Source organism: Stigmatopora nigra, chromosome 20, assembly GCF_051989575.1.
Source record: "Stigmatopora nigra isolate UIUO_SnigA chromosome 20, RoL_Snig_1.1, whole genome shotgun sequence".
Lineage (NCBI taxonomy): Eukaryota > Metazoa > Chordata > Actinopteri > Syngnathiformes > Syngnathidae > Stigmatopora > Stigmatopora nigra.
In genome coordinates this window covers 6,543,974-6,564,134 of record NC_135527.1, presented here as the reverse complement: position 1 = coordinate 6,564,134, position 20,161 = coordinate 6,543,974, and the positions used below count along the sequence as shown (strand labels likewise).

General features: G+C 42.9%; 6 long non-coding RNA genes across 8 annotated transcripts; 3 read left to right on the top strand and 3 right to left on the bottom strand.

Annotated features, from left to right (window-relative positions):
• The first annotated feature begins 3,499 nt into the window (after positions 1-3,499).
• LOC144213768 (uncharacterized) lies at positions 3,500-5,256 on the top strand. Its single transcript, XR_013330114.1, has 3 exons — positions 3,500-3,569; positions 4,182-4,270; positions 5,160-5,256. It is a non-coding gene; the product is annotated as an uncharacterized LOC144213768 (long non-coding RNA).
• A 319-nt stretch (positions 5,257-5,575) lies between these two features.
• LOC144213769 (uncharacterized) lies at positions 5,576-6,658 on the top strand. Its single transcript, XR_013330115.1, has 3 exons — positions 5,576-5,737; positions 5,809-6,180; positions 6,308-6,658. It is a non-coding gene; the product is annotated as an uncharacterized LOC144213769 (long non-coding RNA).
• Positions 5,742-6,746, bottom strand: LOC144213764 (uncharacterized). Its single transcript, XR_013330110.1, has 3 exons — positions 6,659-6,746; positions 5,947-6,589; positions 5,742-5,873 (listed from the first exon to the last, which is right to left on the bottom strand). It is a non-coding gene; the product is annotated as an uncharacterized LOC144213764 (long non-coding RNA).
• A 967-nt stretch (positions 6,747-7,713) lies between these two features.
• Positions 7,714-8,221, bottom strand: LOC144213851 (uncharacterized). The gene is made up of 2 exons (XR_013330138.1): positions 8,066-8,221; positions 7,714-7,978 (listed from the first exon to the last, which is right to left on the bottom strand). It is a non-coding gene; the product is annotated as an uncharacterized LOC144213851 (long non-coding RNA).
• A 4,095-nt stretch (positions 8,222-12,316) lies between these two features.
• Positions 12,317-16,657, top strand: LOC144213759 (uncharacterized). Of its 3 annotated transcripts, none has more exons than XR_013330098.1 (7): positions 12,317-12,564; positions 13,417-13,484; positions 14,173-14,260; positions 15,137-15,876; positions 15,942-16,033; positions 16,112-16,189; positions 16,318-16,657. It is a non-coding gene; the product is annotated as an uncharacterized LOC144213759 (long non-coding RNA). The 3 variants fall into 3 exon arrangements; XR_013330099.1 differs by having other exon boundaries at positions 15,137-15,880; XR_013330097.1 differs by having other exon boundaries at positions 15,137-16,033.
• LOC144213761 (uncharacterized) lies at positions 16,394-18,246 on the bottom strand. The gene is made up of 3 exons (XR_013330104.1): positions 18,091-18,246; positions 16,668-17,980; positions 16,394-16,599 (listed from the first exon to the last, which is right to left on the bottom strand). It is a non-coding gene; the product is annotated as an uncharacterized LOC144213761 (long non-coding RNA).
• Between the last annotated feature and the right edge of the window lie 1,915 nt (positions 18,247-20,161).

Below are 20,161 nucleotides of genomic sequence, written 5' to 3'. Positions count from 1 at the left end.
GGGATTTTTCGTCCATGACGTTAATGCATTTTCATTCATTTAACAACCATGGACAGCAAGCTATTTTTTCCTCCAAGTATAAGAGACCCTGTGTAGCAAAGCGTTTTTCCTCCATTAAATTTATCTATTTTCCTTCTCTAATTTGACCATGCATAGCAAGGTCATTTTTCCTTCAATATAATATACTGCCATGCAAGGGACGAAAAAAAATTTCTTAGAGTACTACAATGTTTTATATTGGGGGAAAACACCTAGCGAAATACATGGTCGTTTATGTGAAACTGGGCCGTTATTACACATCGAGTCCACACAACGGCGCAATAATCCCAAAGGTTATTTGCAAAGCGCTTTTTACTAGGAGAAGAAGTCTCGAATGCGGAAGTCGTTTATGTGAAGCAGGGCTGTTATTTCACATCAAGTCCACACGAGGGCTCTGTGATCCCAACGGTTGTTTTTCAAGCACCTTTTATTAAAAGATGTCTCGAATGCGGAAGTCGTGTATGTGAAACAGGACCGTTATTTCACATTCAGTCCACACGAGGGCTCCGTGATCCCAACGGTTATTTGCAAAGCACTTTTTAGTAAGAGAAGAAGTTTCGTATGCGGAAGTCGTGTATGTGAAACAGGACTGTTATTTCACATCCAGTCCACACGAGGGCTCCGTGATCCCAACGGTTGTTTGCAAAGCACCTTTTATTAAAAGATGTCTCGAATGCGGAAGTCGTTTATGTGAAAAGGGACCGTTATTACACATCCAGTCCACACAACGGCGCAATCATCCCAATGGTTGTTTGCAAATAACCTTTTATTAAAAGAAGATGTCTCGAATGCGGAAGTTGTTTATGTGAAAGGGGGCCGTTATTACGCATCAAGTCCACACAACGGCGCAATGATCCCAATGGTTATTTGCAAAGCGCTTTTTAGTAGGAGAAGAAGTCTCGAATGCGGAAGTCGTTTATGTGAAGCAGGGCCGTTATTTCACATCAAGTCCACACGAGGGCTTTGTGATCCCAACGGTTGTTTGCAAAGCACCTTTTATTAAAAGAAGATGTCTCGAATGCGGAAGTCGTTTATGTGAAACGGGGCCGTTATTACTCATCCAGTCCACACAACGTCGCAATGATTCCAATGGTTGTTTGCAAAGCACCACCTTTTATTAAAAGATGTCACGAATGCGGAAGTCGTTTATGTGAAACGGGCCGTCATTACACACCCCGTCCACACGAGAGCGAAAGAATCCCAGCGGTTATTTGCAAAGCGCTTTTTATTGAAAGAAGATGATTCGAATGCGGAAGTCGTTTATGTCATTACACACGAGGGATTTTGCGCATGCGCTTTATCATGGACAACCCCGAAATTACGTCAGAGAGAAACCCAGGAAGTGGGAGACGAATTCATTGCACTTTTGTTTTGTTTGTAAACGGTTTTTTCGGCGTTTTATCGCATGATCTAAATGGGGGAATTTACAGTAAATACAACCGAGTCACGTTTAATGAATTACACGAACAGTAGTCCGCAAGAAAGGAGATTTTTTTCAAGTTTTTGGTCTGATTTTGTGCACCTGGTGCAGGCTGCACAACGAAAGTCACGAATAAGGTAAGCAATGCTGCAAATTTCTACTACAAGCGCCTCTAGATGAATATTTCTATTAGTAAAACGTGCATTTCTTTTCTGTTGAGCTTGATCTTCATAACCCAGATCATATCAAAACATTTTGTCAACCTCCACAATTTAATGAACCCTTTCTCAATCAATGACAGCATGGCTCAAATATTGACCTTTATTTTTGAAGAATGTGTAATTTTTCATGCTTTTAAAATATCTCGCATGAGGACAAGCCTGACTAGAAATAATACATTGAACAATGTTGACATTTGATAAAATTGTCAGATTAACTATTTTTTAACAATAATTGTTTTATGGGTGGGATGTGTGCAGATTTCATGAGCATGCGCAGTGGGGCCGAGGGCGTGTCTTGGTAGTTGGAGGGGAGTGTAGTTTTGGGGATGGGATGTATGCACATTTCATGGGCATGCGCAGTGGGGCAGAGGGCGTTTTTTGACACTTGGAGGAGTGTTGTTTTGTATGTGGGATGTGTTTAGATTTTATGGGCATGCGCAGTGGGGCCGAGGGCGCGTTTTGCCACTTGGAGGAGTGCGTTTGTGCGCGCGGGTGGGTGCGTCTGGCTCAAACTCCGCCCACCGACTCTTGGAAGGCTTGGAAGGCTAGGGGTTTGCCAGGGTTTGAGTCGACGTTTTGCCTCATTTCATGCCGAAAGGGCGTGGCCAACAAAAAAGTGCATGAAATGAAGCCAAACTGCTCGGATCAGAGTCCAAATGTCTTCCCAATACTCTTGGTAGTCACTTGCCATGCATTTTAAGGCTGAAAATTGGAAATTTTAATCTGACAATATGATGATGAGCTTCCTTAGCTCTGCCCACTGGGTAACATTCTCCTCTTTTCTTGCCCTTCGAAAATTAGATAAGTCATTGGGATGTGAAATGATGTGCCATGTTGATGGATTTGTGCCCATATTGACCCCCTTGTATACTTTTCCCAATTGTTGTTCATATTTTGTGAGATTTTAGTGTTTTGTTCATAGTCAGTTGACTTGAGTAGACAGATTTCATTGATTATGACTAAGTGGAGTGGTTACCTCCTTCGACCTTTGGCCCCCAAAACCCCCAATAGTTCCTAATATGCATCCAACATTTTAGATGCATCATACCAATTGTGTATTATGCTCTATTGTGGTCAGTAGATGATTTTCAGGAGTGGGTAGTAGAGCCCCCAAGTTACCTGAATGTGACCTCCAACCCAAGCAGGATACCTAATGTGTTTCCTAGGTGGTCAAAAGATTAGGTACACAGTTTATGTGGTCATACTGTATCATAGCAGAATAGCAGACCTCATGGGGTGCTGAAATCGGCCCCCACCACCTCTAAGTGTACCCAATGAAGTGTCCCAAAGGGTCAAAACATTGCGTAGGTCCTAAAGCTATAGTTTATTTGGTCATAGTCTCTCATAGTGGCTATAAAAATGTCATTGTGTTGCAGAATCCCCCCATTGACTGCCACATCATATATTTCTGGTCGCCCACATCGACCCCCTTGTATACTTTTTTCCAAATGTTGATAATATTTTTTGAGATTTTAGTGTTGTGTTCATAGTCAGTTGGCATGAGTAGAGAGATATCATAGGCGCTCCATTGAATGTGACTAAGTGGAGGGGTTATCTCCTTGGACCTTTGGCCCCCAAAAGCTCCAATCGTACCTGATACGTGTCCAAAGTTGCTCAAAATATGATGTGCATCTTTTATCAATGTGCACATCATGTATTTGTGGTCACTAGAGTCCCATTTCAGGCAAACGGCCAAGTTTATAGGGGCCTCAGTGGTCTGTCATTGACAAAAAAATTGTTTTTTCTAAATGTTTTGTGTTTAAAACGTGATCTGAGTCCAATTGCATTAGTGCTAACAAAAAAATGTCATTTTGTTTACAGGAGCGGAGGCCCGGAAAATGGAGTTGCTTCCACGGCCATCAACCTGCGTGACACAAGTGCAGACAAGGGTAGGAAATGCTTCATTCAAAGTACATTTGTAATGAAAAAGATGTTTTAAAGTTTTATTTATCATGCTAGTAATTGAATAGCTTGATTTAGAATGACATTTCTTTGACCACCTGTGTAAAGCAAGAACTTCTTTTGTAGAGCTAAAAATAATAATGTATGTTTAGCTCATACATGTAATTGTAGGTCTTACAGTTCAAGATGCTAATGCTATTTTCAGGGTTACATATAAATATCGCTAGGCTAATTATGTGACTGTAATGTCATATAAATGCTAGAATCGTCACTGACTGCTCTCGTTAAGTGCATAAGAGTTCAAGATGCTGATGGTATTTTTGCTCTAGTATCATCTTATGTATAGTTAAATGTAAATATAGGTCGGCTTATTATTTGTTCATGATGCTAATGCTACTTTTGCTTTAGTATTATCTTATGTATAGTCACATGTAAATATTGGTAGGCCAATGATTTGTTCATGATGGTAATGCTATTTTTGCACTCGCATCATCTTATTTAAGGTTACTTATCATTATCAGTAGACTAATTCTGTGTCTCTATTGTCGTATGAATGCTGGAATGGTCACTGACTGTTCTCGTTGTCGTCTTCTTGACAGTATCGGGGACGTTTTGGACGTGCACGGCGCCTCCGGACGGGCCCGCACTGCAGCCCGATGGCTTCTGGGCACTGGCGTGACCTGGCTGGGTATGTGACGTCTCCCGTTTCAGCTTCTGCGGTGGCATCTGATGCCGTCAGAATGTCAAAAAAGCCATTTTTTGCTTACAATACATTGTTGAAATTGAATCAGTCTTTGTCTTTTATTTCTAAATACATCCCTACTAAGTCAAAAATAGGGTTTTTCCTCCAAAAAGTGTCTTTTTGGGGCCTAAAACGGTCACCGAAAAGAGCTCTCGGGAAAAGCGGCCTCAGAAAAGCAGAAAATCTTCCTGGCGACGAGACGTGTCACGACTCGGCCAACCAATCAGAGGCCTTAAAAATTGGATTTAGCCACCTCCCCTCTATTCAAATCTATGCAAATTTGGATTTAGCCCCGCCCTGGCCTCGCCCACCGGGACAGCCAATCACAGCCCGGCATTTGGCCGGACACGCCCCCTTTTCCCAAAAAACGGCGTTTTTTGGACCGAAACCCCGCCTCCCGCTACAAAGCCAGCCCCCCCGGACTAAAGCCCACCCATTCCGAGAGAACCAATCAGATGGCAGTATTCACCTCCCCACTTCCTGATTCTAAACCAATCAGTGAATAGAGGCCCCTTCCCAGAGAACCAATCAGGTAGCAGTATTCGCCTTTCACTTCCTGATTCTACACCAATCAGTGAATGGATACTCCCCTCCCAGAGAACCAATCAATTGGTAGCACACATTTACTTCCTTATTCTAGACCAATCAGTGAATGGAATATAATTGTCCCACCAATCCCCTTTTTCCCTGACTAGTCATTTGCATAAGCCACACCTTCCAAAATTAAAATAAAAATATAAAAATAAAATAAAATTAGTAAAATATTAATAATAATAATAAAAAGTTAGGAGAAAGAAGTTTGTTTTTTGTTCAACTTTATTTGTTTTTCTTTCAGAGTAAAAGTCTAAAGGATGATGTCTTGAAGTTCTTCTTTCAACCAGTAGTAGGAGTCGGGCCGCAACAGAGTGTGGAGACCTGAAGACAAAAATAAGTAAGTTAAGTGCAAGTCGAGTGCAAACCAAGTAAGTTAAGTGCAAGTCGAGTGCAGACAAGTAAGTTAAGTGCAAGTCTAGTGCAGACAATAAGTTAAGTGCAAGTCGAGTGCAGTTAAGTAAAATAGTGCAGACAAGCAAGTTAAAATGTGCAATAGGGTAAGAAGTGCAGTAGGGTAAAAGGTGCAGTAGGGTAAAAAGTGCAGTAGGGTAAAAAGTGCAGACAAGCAAGTTAAGTGCATTCAAAGAAATGTGCAAACGGCGATAACACTTTCCTTAAAAATGATGCGATGTCACTTGTACTTGACTTGAGCAGGAAGGCAGCAACTGTGACAGAAGTGGACTTCAGCTGTAGAAGAACTTCATTTGATGCGATGTCACATGTTCTTGAGCAGGAAGGCAGCATCTGGACTTCAACTGGACGACTGTGGAAGAACTACATTGCAAACTAGACATTTGTCACGAAAGAGTTCACACGGAGGCAAAACATTTTGTCCTTTTATTTTATTTCTGGAATACAGCATTGAAGATAATCAGCTCGTTGTCTCACAGGTGCAGGCACTTGTTGGGGCGGGGTCAAGGCAGGTCTTCAAAATGGCGACTTCACCGGAATGAGTCTTCAAACAAGAAAGTGGGTGAGAATTTAATTCAGTCGTGTTTACCGTCTAAAATTGGTGTACATTTACTCACCTTTGCAGTACAATCAAGCTTTAAAAAATCTCCTTCAGTCACTTTGAGCTGCAGCGCCCTCCGGTGGACACGGGGAAATTAGTCAGCAGTTCAGAAGTGTGGCGTAAAAAGACGTCAAAGTTGGACAGTGTTCACGTCCACCATTTTGTGTTGCAGTGTGCACTAACCTACTGGAAGACATCGTGGATGAAATCTGACTGCAAGAATCAAAGACAGAAGTCAAAATTGGACATTGTAAGTCATCTGGACGTTCTTACCTTAAACTTTGTTACTCTACAATCAGCTTCTGGAACCGATTAATAGACAGTTAGATTAGCACGTCGATCAATTGTTTGCTCGTTTCACCTGTGCTTACCTGCAGGGTCGGACATCTTGGAAGTGGTCTGCAAAAGAAAAGGAGAAAGAGTCAAACAGTATGGTTAACAGCCATTTTTCGTGCAAAGTGGACCATTTGGCAGAATACTTACCGACTGCAGCCTGTGAAGGAAGAAACAAGATCCATTAAGTATTTTTGACCTTGATTTGGAATATTCAAAGTACTTACCAACTGCAGCCTGTGGGAAGAAAGTAGACCATTAAGTATTTTCGAGGTTGATTTGCAATATTTAAAGTACTTACTTGCTTGTTTTTCCACATTTGTGAGCTGTTGAAACAAGAGAAATGTACATTAGTCTCAAATAAAAAAGTGAAAAGACTTGGGAATAGTACTTACTTTGGCTTTCCAGTGTGGAGTGACGCGCAGCATTCATTAAATGAAAAAGACCGCCTGCGAAAATGCTTCCTCTTTAAATAGTTTTTCGGAAGTGACGTAATTTCGCAAAAAAAAATAAAAGTTTAAAAAATAATTTAATTGTGTCCTTCAAATTGAAAAGCGAATGGCCGGGACTCGTACCCGGGGCTCCCAAACCAAAGCCTCATGCTCTACTCATGAGACTAATGAGCAGATGACCGAGAACAATCTCATAGTGTATATGTCCCATTCTTTGTCACTCACATTCGGTAGGCTGTCAGAAAATAGGGTAAATATGACTTCCAATTTTTGAATTTGCAAAGCTTTGGTGGTCTAATGGTTAAAGACACTGACTGCGAATACTTTAGACTCGGGTTCGATCCTCACTCTTGCCTTTACCTCTCTAGCATTTAATTCGTAAATGCAGTTGAGAGTGGGAATCGAACCCGAGACGCCTGCATCGCAGGCAATGACTTATGCCATTCGCCACCTTGGCTGGATTTCCGCCGAAATTTCTCCCGTAGAAGTCCTAAATAATACCCAAAACACTTAACGCAATTCGATGCAAGCGAAGTCTATGAATGTACTACAGTGATGCACTTGTAACAAGGAGTTGGTTGGAAAAGAAATTGCAGCGTGTAATGCATAAAACTGCCACGAGAGGTCAGCAAAACAGCACATGTCCATTCAGGCACACTCATGGGACAATATGTGAGGGGAGTCCAGGTACACTACATTAATGCATACTACCAGGAAACAGCATACTTAGTTGGTTGGAAAAGCCATTGCAAAGTGCCATTCCTTAAAACCGCCACAAGAGGGCAGAAAGTTAGAACATGTCTATTCAGGCACATTCAGGACAATATGTGAGTCCAGGTATTCTACATAAGTACGTAGTTGGTTGAAAAAGCCATTGCAAAGTGCAATGCCCAAAAACTGCCACAGGAGGGCATCAGGTTTAACATGTCTTGTAGAGAATAAAATAGCATGTCTTCATACATGCATACAGTCACAACACAAAATCAAGGAATTAAGAATTGTTATAGTTTGTTACTTTATTGGAGAGGGCTCAAGATGAATATTGCACATCATTTATAGGAGCAAGATGAGGCTGACGCTGGGGAGCACATTGAAAATAAAGTTCACACAAATACACAAGTGCCTTGTCTGTCTGCTTTTGTCATGAAATAAACACAAAATAAAGTTGGTGGTCATAATATGGCAAGTGGAAATCAGCCGTCTGCCTGCAGGAACAAGTCCAGTCTGCACCAAGAGAGGAACAAGCATTAAAGCTGCACCTGGCTGTGAATACATGGAAAAATGAACAATATGAGAACGCAGTTGACGCATTAACAATGACCCTAATATGAAGCGGATGAGTCCACTCACCTCATCTGGCCATGATTCTGACGCGCTTAACAGTCACACCTCCGTATCTTGTTTCTAATGATCGCATAGTTCGCTTAAAAAGACTACAGTTATCTAAAATTATGCGCAGGAGACGAATTGTTTTGATCGGCTGCTGGTTTCCACGACTTCCGCATCGGAGGCTCTTCTTCTTTCAATAAGAGCGCTTTGCAAACAGCCGTCGGTCTACGACGTCCTCGTGTGGACCGGAGATGTAATGACGGCAATGTTTCTCATAAACGACCATGAATCGAGTTTCTGTCTTAGGATGTTTTTTAAACAGCACAATGCACCTCTATTGGTGTCAAAGTGGAGGTCCGGGGGCCAAATCTGGCCCGCCGCATCATGTTGTGCGGTCCGAGAAAGACGTTTTCTAAAAGGCACAAGTACCACTATTGGTGTCAAAGTGGAGGTCCGGGGGCCAAATCTGGCCCGCCGCATCATTTTGTGCGGTCCGAGAAAGATGTTTTCTAAAAGGCACAAGTACCACTATTAGTGTCAAAGTGGAGGTCCGGGGGCCATATATGGCCCGCCGCATCATTTAGTGCGGTCCGAGAAAGTAAACCATGAGAATATTTTAAAAGGCACAAGTACCACTATTGGTGTCAAAGTGGAGGCCCGGGGGCCAAATCTGGCCCGCCGCATCATTTTGTGCGGTCCGAGAAATATGTTTTCTAAAAGGCACAAGTACCACTATTGGTGTCAAAGTGGGGGCCCGGGGGCCAAATCTGGCCCGCCGCATCATTTTGAGCGGTCCGAGAAAGATGTTTTCTAAAAGGCACAAGTACCACTATTGGTGTCAAAGTGGAGGCCCGGGGGCCAAATCTGGCCCGCCGCATCATTTTGTGCGGTCCGAGAAAGTAAACCATGAGGATATTTTAAAAGGCACAAGTACCACCATTGGTGTCAAAGTGAAGGCCCGGGGGCCAAATCTGGCCCGCCGCATCATTTTGTGCGGTCCGAGAAAGATGTTTTTTTAAACAGCACAATGCACCTCTATTGGTGTCAAAGTGGAGGCCCGGGGGCCAAATTTGGCCCGCCGCATCATTTTGTGCGGTCCGAGAAAGATGTTTTTTTTAAACAGCACAATGCACCTCTATTGGTGTCAAAAAGGAGGCCCACTGCATCATTTTGTGCGGCGGGCCACATTTGGCCCCCGGGCCTCCACTTTGACACCAATAGAGGTGCATTGTGCCTTGTAAAATATCCTGACGGTTAACTTTCTCGGACCGCACAAAATGATGCGGCGGGCCACATTTGGCCCCCGGACCTCCAGTTTGACACCAATAGAGGTGCATTGTGCCTTTTAAAATATCCTGACGGTTAACTTTCTCGGACCGCACAAAATGATGCGGCGGGCCACATTTGGCCCCCGGACCTCCACTTTGACACCAATAGAGGTGCATTGTGCCTTTAAAAACATCCTCATGGTTAACTTTCTCGGACCGCACAAAATGATGCGGCGGGCCACATTTGGCCCCCGGACCTCCACTTTGATACCAATAGAGGTGCATTGTGCTGTTTAAAAAACATCCTAAGACAGAAAGTCGATTCATGGTCGTTTACGAGAACCAGTGCCGTCATTACATCCCCGGTCCACACGAGGGCATCGTAGTCGCAACGGTTGTTTGCTAAGCGCTCTTATTGAAAGAAGAAGAGCCTCCAATGCGGAAGTCGTGGTAACCAGCAGCCGCTCAAAACAATTCGTCTCCTGGGCATAATTTTAGGTAAATGTAGTCTTTCTAAGCGTACTATGCGGTCAATAGAAACAAGATACGAAGGTGCGACTGTTAAGCGTGTCAGAATCATGGCCAGATGAGGTGAGTGGACTCATCCGCTTCATATTAGCGTCATTGTTAAAATCTGTCCCGCCGCATCATTTTGTGCGGTCTGAGAAAGATGTTTTTTAAACAGCACAATGCACCTCTGTTGGTGTCAAAATGGAGGCCCGGGGGCCAAATCTGGCCCGCTGAATCATTTTGTGCGGTCCGAGAAAGTAAACCATGAGGATATTTTAAAAGGCACAATGCACCTCTATTGGTGTCAAAGTGGAGGTCCGGGGGCCAAATCTGGCCCGCCGCATCATTTTGTGCGGTCCGAGAAAGATGTTTTTTAAACAGCAAAATGCATCTCTGTTGGTGTCAAAGTGGAGGCCCGGGGGCCAAATCTGGCCCGCCGCATCATTTTGTGCGGCCCGAGAAAGTAAACCATGATTACTTTCTCGGGCCGCACAAAATGATGCGGCGGGCCAGATTTGGCCCCCGGACCTCCACTTTGACACCAATAGAGGTGCATTGTGCTGTTTAAAAAACATCTTTCTCGGACCGCACAAAATGATGCGGCGGGCCAGATTTGGCCCCCAGGCCTCCACTTGGAAAACCATAAGGTACCTATGTCATTTTTATAAAAAAAAACGACATAGGTACCTATGTCGTTTTTATGGAAAAAAGCGACGTAGGTACCTATGTCGTTTTTATGGAAAAAAACGACATAGGTACCTAGGTGTTTTTTATCGAAAAAAACGACATAGGTACCTACGTCGTTTTTATGGGAAAAAACGACGTAGGTACCTATGTCGTTTTTATGGAAAAAAACGACATAGGTACCTATGTGTTTTTTATCGAAAAAAACGACATAGGTACCTACGTCGTATTTATGGGAAAAAACGACGTAGGTACCTATGTCGTTTTTTTTCGATAAAAAAGACATAGGTACCTATGTCGTTTTTTTTCGAAGTACCTCTGGGGCTACGAGTTCCCACCCGTCATGTCGCTGAGCGCGTCAGGGGGCTACGTGGCCAACTTTACGTTCTTCGACAAGGTGTTCAAAGCTAAAACGCTGCCGTCCCATGACGCCGAAGCGGGCAAGTCCAAGGTGAAACAACAGCGGGACAGTGCCAGGCCCAGCATGAAAATCAGTAATGTATGACAGGGAGAGTGTTGGGTCTGAAGTTACAGATCCCCATACTTACCAACCCTGCACGAAGGAAAAACAAGGCATGAGACTGTGTTATATTTTAAAGCAACCGCGCGGCCGGGAGAGGTTGGAGGCACGAGTCCATGATGGACTCGCGCTCGGCTCGGCTCAGCGGACCTTCTCCTCTTCCCAAGTCCCAAGTCGCGCTTTTATTAAGTTTCAGCAATGATGTCATGGAAACGGTACAACAGTCACTGAGACATGTTAAAGACATCATTATGATTATTGACAGGTTGTTTTTTGTCATAGGGAATTTGTATGTCACGAATCATTGCATATAATCTTTCAATCCGTGTCACGGATAAATGTCATAGGGACCTTCAATCAATATTACAATCCTCAGTGTCGCCACCATCATAGGTGTCACTAAGTGTCACTGTTTGGCTGCGGATTTTGTCATAGAGCCAATAGGAAATATGTATGTCCTTTGAAATGCACTTGTTATTGTTTTATCCAACTTTACAGAGAGGGCGTGGCCTTGGGTTTGGATGGGTAGGGTCAGAGAGGACAATGAGTTGGAGCATTAATATTTTGTTGTTTTTTTTATTTTAAAAAGAACTTATGTTCCTATGTCTTGTATATACATTATGTATTATTATATTATTACATAGGTACTTATTTATTAAAAAAAAGACTCAAAGTTCCTTCTTCTTTTTCCATCACGTCAGCACCATTGAGAGAGCTGCAACAATATATGTGAATTATGGAAACACTTCATGTTTAACTATGTTCATCTAATTTGTTACAATAAAATGATTTTGTGTACATTTTGTCTTATGGTGCTTACTATTCTGCAATTACTTGTATTTAATTTTTAGCACAGTTAAAACATACACATATTACCACGTATTAGTATTCATAACCAAAGTATTTAGTTTATATTTCTTATTACTCCAAGTCATAAATCCTATGTATTAGTGTTGGTCAGAATCCTATTTATTGTGAACACACAAAATGATGTTTCGAATGCGGAAATCGTTTATGTTAAGCGGGGCCGTCATTACACATCCAGTCCACAAGGGGCACTGTGATCCCAACGGTTGTTTGCAAAGCACTTTTTATTGAGAGAAGATGTCTGGAATGCGGAAGTCGTTAACGTGAAACGGGTCGTCATTACACTTTCTGTCCACACGACGGTGCAAAGATCCCAACGGTTGTTTGCAAAGCACTGTTTATTGAAAGAAGAAGATGATTCGAATGCGGAAGTCGTTGATGTCATTCCACACGAGGGAATTTACGCATGCGCTATATCCTGGAGTTCCCCAGACTGACGTCAGAGAGAAACCCAGGAAGTGGGAGACGAATTCATTGCGTGTCCTTTTGTTTGTAAGCTGTTTTTTCGGCGTTTTATCGCATGATCTAAATGGGGGAATTTACAGTAAATACAACCGAGTCACGTTTGATAGATTACACGAACAGTAGTCCGCAAGAAGGGAGTTTTTTCGAGTTTTTTGTGCTGATTTTGTGCGCTCGTTGCAGGCTGGACAAGGAAAGTCAGGAATAAGGTAAGCAATGCTGCAAATGTCTACTTCAAACGCCTCTTGGGGAATATTTCTACTCGTAAAACGTGTACTTGTTTTCTGTTCAGCTTGATCCTCCAAACCCAGATCAGATCAAATTATTTTGCCAACCTCCACAATTGAATGAACCATTTCCCCAATCAATGACAACATGGCACACATATTGACCTTTGCTTTTGAAGAATGTATAATTTCTCATGCTTTTAAAGGATCTAGCATGAGGACAAGCCTGACTGAAAATAATGCATTGAACAATGTTGACATTTGATGAAATTGTTACATTGACTATTAATTGACTAATATTCTTGGGTGGGTGGGATGGATGTAAAATGTAATGGGCATGCACATCCTCTTTTCTTGCCCTTCAAATCTTAAATAAGTGATTATGATGTGCCATGTTGATGGCGTTGTGTCCATATTGCCCATTTTGAGCCCCTTGTATACTTTTTCCAATTGTTGTTCATATTTGGTGAGATTTTAGTGTTGTGTTCATAGTCAATTGGCCTGAGTAGACCGATTTCATAGGCGCTCCAGTGATTGTGACTAAGTGGAGGGGTTACCTCCTTAGACCTTTGGCCCCCAAAACCCCCAATTGTACCTGATACGTGTCCAAAGTTGCTCAAAATATGATGTGCATCTTTTAACAATGTGCACATCCTCTATTTCTGGTCAGTAGACTCCCATTTCAGGCAAAGTGTGCAAAAGGCCACATTTGTAGGGGCCTCAGAGGTCTCTTGTCGGCAAAAAAATGGCTTTTTCCTAAATGTTTTGTGTTTAAACTATGCGATCTGAGTCAAATTGGATTAGTGCTAACAAAAAATGTCATTTTGTTTATAGGAGTGGAGTCCCGGAAGATGGAGTTGCTTCCACGTCCATCAACCTGCGCCACACAAGTGCTAACAAAGGTAGGAAATGCTCCATTCAATGTATATTTGTATTGAAAAGAATGTTTTTAAGATTTATTTATCATTCTAGTAATCGAATAGCTTGAATTAGAATCACATTTATTTGACCACCCGTGTAGAGCTCAAAATAATAATGTAATTCTAGGTCATACAGTCCAAGATGCTAATACTATTTTCAGGCATCATTGTATGTAAGGTTACATATAAATATGGCTAGGCTAATTATGTGACTGTAATGTCATATAAATGCAAGAATCGTCACTGATGCTAATGCTATTTTTGCACTCACATCACCTTATGTACAGTTAGATGTAAACATTGGTAGGCTAATTATTTGTTCATGATGCTAATGCTATTTAATTGTTCATTATGTCAATGCTATTTTTGCGCCCGCATCATCTTCTGTATCGTTAGATGTAAACATTGGTAGGCTAATTATTTGTTCATGATGCTAATGCTATTTATTTGTTCATTATGTCAATGCTATTTTTGCGCCCGCATCATCTTATGTAAAGTTACATGTAAATATAGGTAGGCTTATTATTTGTACATGATGCTAATGCTATTTTGCACTCGCATCCTTTTATGTAAGGTTACTTGTCATTATCAGCAGACTAATTATGTGTCTCTAATGTGGTATGAATGCTGGAATGGTCACTGACTGCTCTCGTTGTCGTCTTCTTGACAGGATTGGGGACGTTTTGGACGTACACGGTGCCGCCGGACGGGCCTGCGCTGCAGCCGATGGCTTTGGGACACTGTCGTGACCTGGCTGGGTATGTGACGTGTCACGTTTCAGCTTCTGCAGTGGCATCTGATGCCGTCAGAATGTCAAAAAAGCCATTTTTTGCTAACAATACATTGTTGAAATTGAATCTGTCTTCGTCTTTTCTTGCTAAATGCACCCTCACTAAGTCAAAAATAGATGTTTTCCTTCAAAATGTGTCCTTTTGGGGCACAAAACGTCCACCAAAAAGAGCTCTCGGAAAACGGGGCCTCAGAAAAGCAGAAAATCTTCCCGGCAACAAGACGTGTCACGTTTCGGCCATCCAATCAGAGGCCTTAAAAATTGGATTTAGCCACCTCCCCTCTATGCAAATCTATGCAAATTTGGATTTAGCCCCGCCCTGGCCTCGCCCACCGGGACAGCCAATCACAGCCCGGCATTTGGCCGGACACGCCCCTTTTTTCCAAAAAACGGGGTTTTTTGGACCGAAACCCCGCCTCCCGGTACAAAGCCAGCCCCCCCTGAATAAAGCCCACCCATTCCGAGAGAACCAATCAGATGGCAGTATTCACCTCCCCACTTCCTGATTCTACACCAATCAGTGAATAGACGCCCCTTCCTAGAGAACCAATCAGGTGGCAGCACTCAACTTCCACTTCCTGATTCTACACCAATCAGTGAATGGCCATCCCCCTCCCAGAGAACCAATCAACTGGCAGCGCTCAATTATTACTTCCTTATTCTTAACCAATCAGTGAATCTAATTTAAGTTTTCCACCATTCGCTGGCAAGTCATTTACATAACCACACCCCCAAAAAAATTAAATAAAAAATTAAAAAATAGAAATTTTTTATAAAATAGAATGATAAAATGATAGAAGAAAGAAGTTTGTTTTTTGTTCAACTTTATTTGTTTTTCTTTCAGAGCAATAGTACAATGTTTGATGTCTTGAAGTTCTTCTTCAAACCAGTAGGAGTCGGATTGGAACAGAGTGTGGAGACCTGAAGACAAAAAAAAGTAAATTAAGTGCAAGTCAAGTGCAAATCAAGTAAGTTAAGTGCAAGTCGAGTGCAGACCAAGTACGTTAAGTGCAAGTCGAGTGCAAACAAGTTAGTTAAGTGCAGTAGGGTAAGTTAAAATGTGCAGTAGAGCAAAAAGTGCAGACAAGCAAGTTAAAAAGTGCAGTAGGGTAAGAAGTGTAGTAGAGTAAGAAATGCAGCACAGTAAGAAATGCAGTAGAGTAAGATAAAAGTGCAGACAAGCAAGTCAAGTGCATTCAAAGAATTGTGCAAACGACGATATGACTTACCTTAGAATGATGCGATGTCACTTGTACTTGACTTGAGCAGGAAGGCAGCAACTGTGGAAGAAGTGGACTTCAGCTGTGGAAGAACTTCATTTGATGCGATGTCACATGTTTTTGAGCAGGAGGGCAGCATCTGGACTTCAACTGGACGACTGTGGAAGAACTACATTGCAATCCAGACAATTGTCACGAAGGAGTTCACACGGAGGCAAAACATTTTGTCCTTTTATTTTATTTCCAGAATTTAGCATTGAAGATAATCAGCTCGTTGTCTCACAGGTGCAGGCAGCAGTTGGGGCGGGGTCAAGGCAGGTCTCCAAAATGGTGTCTTCACTGGAATGAGTCTGCAAACAAGAAAGTGGGTGAGCATTTAATTTAGTCGTGTTTACCGTCTGAATGGTGCACTTTGACTCATCTTTGCAGTACATTTAAGCTTGACGAACATTGATTGTTACCTTGAGCTGCAGCGCCCTCCGGTGGACACGGGGAAACTAGCCAGCCAAAGAGAGTGGAAGGTACAACATAGTTCAGAAGCGTGGCGTAAAAAGACGCCAAAGTTGGACAGTGTTCACGTCCACCATTTTGTGTTTCAGTGTGCACTAACCTACTGGACGACGTCGTGGATGAAATCCGACTGCAAGAATCAAAGACAGAAGTCAAAATTGGACATGGTAAGTTATCTCAGGCGTTCTTACCTCAAACTTCATCACTTTACTTTCAGCTACTGGAACAGATTAATAGAAGGTTAGATTTGCACGTGAATCAAATGTTTGCTCGTTTCACCTGTGCTTACCTGCAGGGTCGGACATCTTGGAAGTGACCTGCAAAAGAAAAGGAGAAAGAGTCAAACAGTATGGTTAACAGCCATTGTTCATGCAAAGTGGACCATTTGGCAGAATACTTACCGACTGCAGCCTGTGAAGGAAGAAACAAGACCCATTAAGTATTTTTGAGCTTGATTTGGAATATTCAAAATACTTACCAACTGCAGCCTGTGGGAAGAAAGTAGACCATTAAGTATTTTCGAGGTTGATTTGCAATATTTAAAGTACTTACTTGCTTGTTTTTCCACATTTGTGAGCTGTTGAAACAAGAGAAATGTAAATTAGTATCAAATAAAAAGTGAAAAGACTTGGGAATAGTACTTACTTTGGCTTTCCAGTGTGGAGCGACGCGCAGCATTCATTGAATGAAATAGACCGACTGCGAAAATGCTTTCTCTTTAAATAGTTTTTCGGAAGTGACGTAATTGCGTTAAAAAAATAAAAGTTTAAAAAATAAATTGAATGTGTCCTTCAAATTGAAAAGCGGACGGCCGGGACTCGTACCCGGGTCTCCCAAGCCAAAGTCTAATGCTCTACTCATGAGACTAATGATCAGCTGACTGACATCAATCTCATAGTGTATATGTCCCATTCTGAGTCACTCACATTCGGTTGACTGTCAAAAAATAGGGTAAATATGACTTCCAATTTATGTATTTGCAAAGCTTTGGTGGTCTAATGGTTAAAGACATTGACTGCGAATACTTTGGACTCGGGTTCGATCCTCTCTCTTGCCTTTGCCACTCTAGCATTTAATTCGTTAATGCAGTTGAGAGTGGGAATCGAACCCGGGACGCCTGCATCGCAGGCAATGACTTATGCCATTCGCCACCTTGGCTGGATTTCCGCCGAAATTTCTCCCGTAGAAGTCCTAAATAATACCCAAAACACTTAGCGCATTTCGATGCAAGCGAAGTCTATGAATGTACTACAGTGATGCACTTGTAACAAGGAGTTGGTTGGAAAAGAAATTGCAGCGTGTAATGCTTACAACTGCCACGAGATGTCAGCAAAACACCACATGTCCATTCAGGCACACTCATAGGACAATATGTGAGAGGAGTCCAGGTATGTACTACATTAATGTATGTACAAGGAAACAGCATACTTAGTTGGTTGGAAAAGCCATTGCAAATTGCAATGCCTGAAAACTGCCACAATAGGGCAGAAAGTTAGAACATGTCTATTGAGGCACATTCAGGACAATATGTGAGTCCAGGTATTCTACATAAGTACGTAGTTGGTTGGAAAAGCCATTGCAAAGTGCAATGCCCTAAAACCACCACAGGAGGGCTTTAGGTCCAACATGTCTTGTCGAGAATAAAATTGCATGTCTTCATACAAGCATACAGTCACAACACAAAATCAAGGGATTAGGAAATGTTATGGTTTGTTACTTTATTGGAGAGGGCTCAAGATGAATATTGCACATCATGTATGAGGAAGATGAAGCTGACGCTGGGGAACACATTGAACACAAAGTTCGACCAAATACACAAGTGCCTTGTCTGCCTTGGTCATGAAATAAACACAAAACAAAGTTGGTGGTCATAGGATGGCAAGTGGAAGTCAGCCTTCTGCCTGCAGGAACAAGTCCAGTCTGCACATGCGAGGAAAAAGCATTAAAGATGCACCTGGCTGTGAATACATGGATAAAAGAACAATGATATGAGAACGTGTTCAATCGACCGAACGAACAGTTGACGCATTAACAATGACGCTAATATGAAGCGGATGAGTCCACTCACCTCATCTGGTCATGATTCTGACACGCTTAACAGTCGCACCTTCGTATCTTTTTTCTATTGACCGCATAGTACGCTTAAAAAGACTGCATTTACCTAAAATGATGCGTGGAAGGATTGTTTTGATCGGTTGCTGGTTACCACGACTTCCGCATTGGAGGATCTTCTTCTTTCAATAAGAGCGCTTTGCAAACAACCGTTGCGACTACGCTGCCCTCGTGTGGACCGGAGATGTAATGACGGCACTGGTTCTCATAAACGACCATGAATCGACTTTCTGTCTTAGGATGTTTTTTAAACAGGGCAATGCACCTCTATTGGTGTCAAAGTGGAGGTCCGGGGGCCAAATCTGGACCGCCGCATCATTTTGTGCGGTCTGAGAAAGTTAACCATGAGGATGTTTTAAAAGGCACAAGTACCACTATTGGTGTCAAAGTGGAGGTCCGGGGGCCAAATCTGGCCCGCCGCATCATTTTTTGCGGTCCGAGAAAGTAAACGATCAGGATATTTTAAACGGCACAATGCACCTCTATTGGTGTCAAAGTGGAGGTCCGGGGGCCAAATGCTGACCGCCGCATCATTTTGTGCGGTCCGAGAAAGTTAACCATGAGGATGTTTTAAAAGGCACAATGCACCACTATTGGTGTCAAAGTGGAGGCCCCGGGGCCAAATGTGGCCCGCCGCATCATTTTGTGCGGTCCGAGAAAGTAAACCATCAGGATAATTTAAGCAGCACAATGCACCTCTATTGGTGTCAAAGTGGAGGCCCGGGGGCCAAATGTGGCCCGCCGCATCATTTAGAGCGGTCCGAGAAAGTAAAACATGATTACTTTCTCGGACCGCACAAAATGATGCGGCGGGCCACATTTGGCCCCCGGACCTCCACTTTGACACCAATAGTGGTACTTGTGCCTTTTAAAACATCCTCATGGTTAACTTTCTCGGACCACACAAAATGATGCGGCGGTCCAGATTTGGCCCCCGGACCTCCACTTTGACACCAATAGAGGTGCATTGTGCCGTTTAAAATATCCTGATGGTTTACTTTCTCGGACCGCACAAAATGATGCGGCGGGCCAGATTTGGCCCCCGGGCCTCCACTTTGACACCAATAGTGGTACTTGTGCCTTTTAAAACATCCTCATGGTTAACTTTCTCGGACCGCACAAAATGATGCGGCGGTCCAGATTTGGCCCCCGGACCTCCACTTTGACACCAATAGAGGTGCATTGTGCCGTTTAAAATATCCTGATGGTTTACTTTCTCGGAGCGCACAAAATGATGCGGCGTGCCACATTTGGCCCCCGGGCCTCCACTTTGACACCAATAGAGGTGCATTGTGCTGCTTAAAATATCCTGATGGTTTACTTTTGTCGGACCGCACAAAATTATGCGGCGGGCCACATTTGGCCCCCGGGCCTCCACTTTGACACCAAAGAGGTGCATTGTGCCTTTTAAAATATCCTCATGGTTTACTTTCTCGGACCGCACAAAATGATGCGGCGGGCCACATTTGGCCCCCGGACCTCTACTTTGACACCAATAGAGGTGCATTGTGCTGTTTAAAAAACAACCTAAGACAGAAAGTCGATTCATGGTCGTTTATGAGAACCAGTGCCGTCATTACATCTCCGGTCCACACGAGGGCATCGTAGTTGCAACGGTTGTTTGCAAAGCACTCTTATTGAAAGAAGAAGATCCTCCAATGCGGAAGTCTTAGTAACCAGCAGCCGTTGAAAACAATCCTTCTACGCATAATTTTAGGTAAATGTAGTCTTTTTAAGCGTACTATGCGGTCAAAAGAAACAAGATACGAAGGTGCGACTGTTGAGCGTGTCAGAATCATGGCCAGATGAGGTGAGTGGACTCATCCGCCTCATATTATCGTCATTGTTAATGCGTCAACTGCGTTCTCATATCATTGTTCTTTTATCCATTTATTCACAGCCAGGTGCAGCTTTAATGCTTGTTCCCTTCTTGGTGCAGACTGGACTTGTTCCTGCAGGCAGACGGCTGATTTCCACTTGCCATGTTATGACCACCAACTTTATTTTGTGTTTATTTCATGACAAAA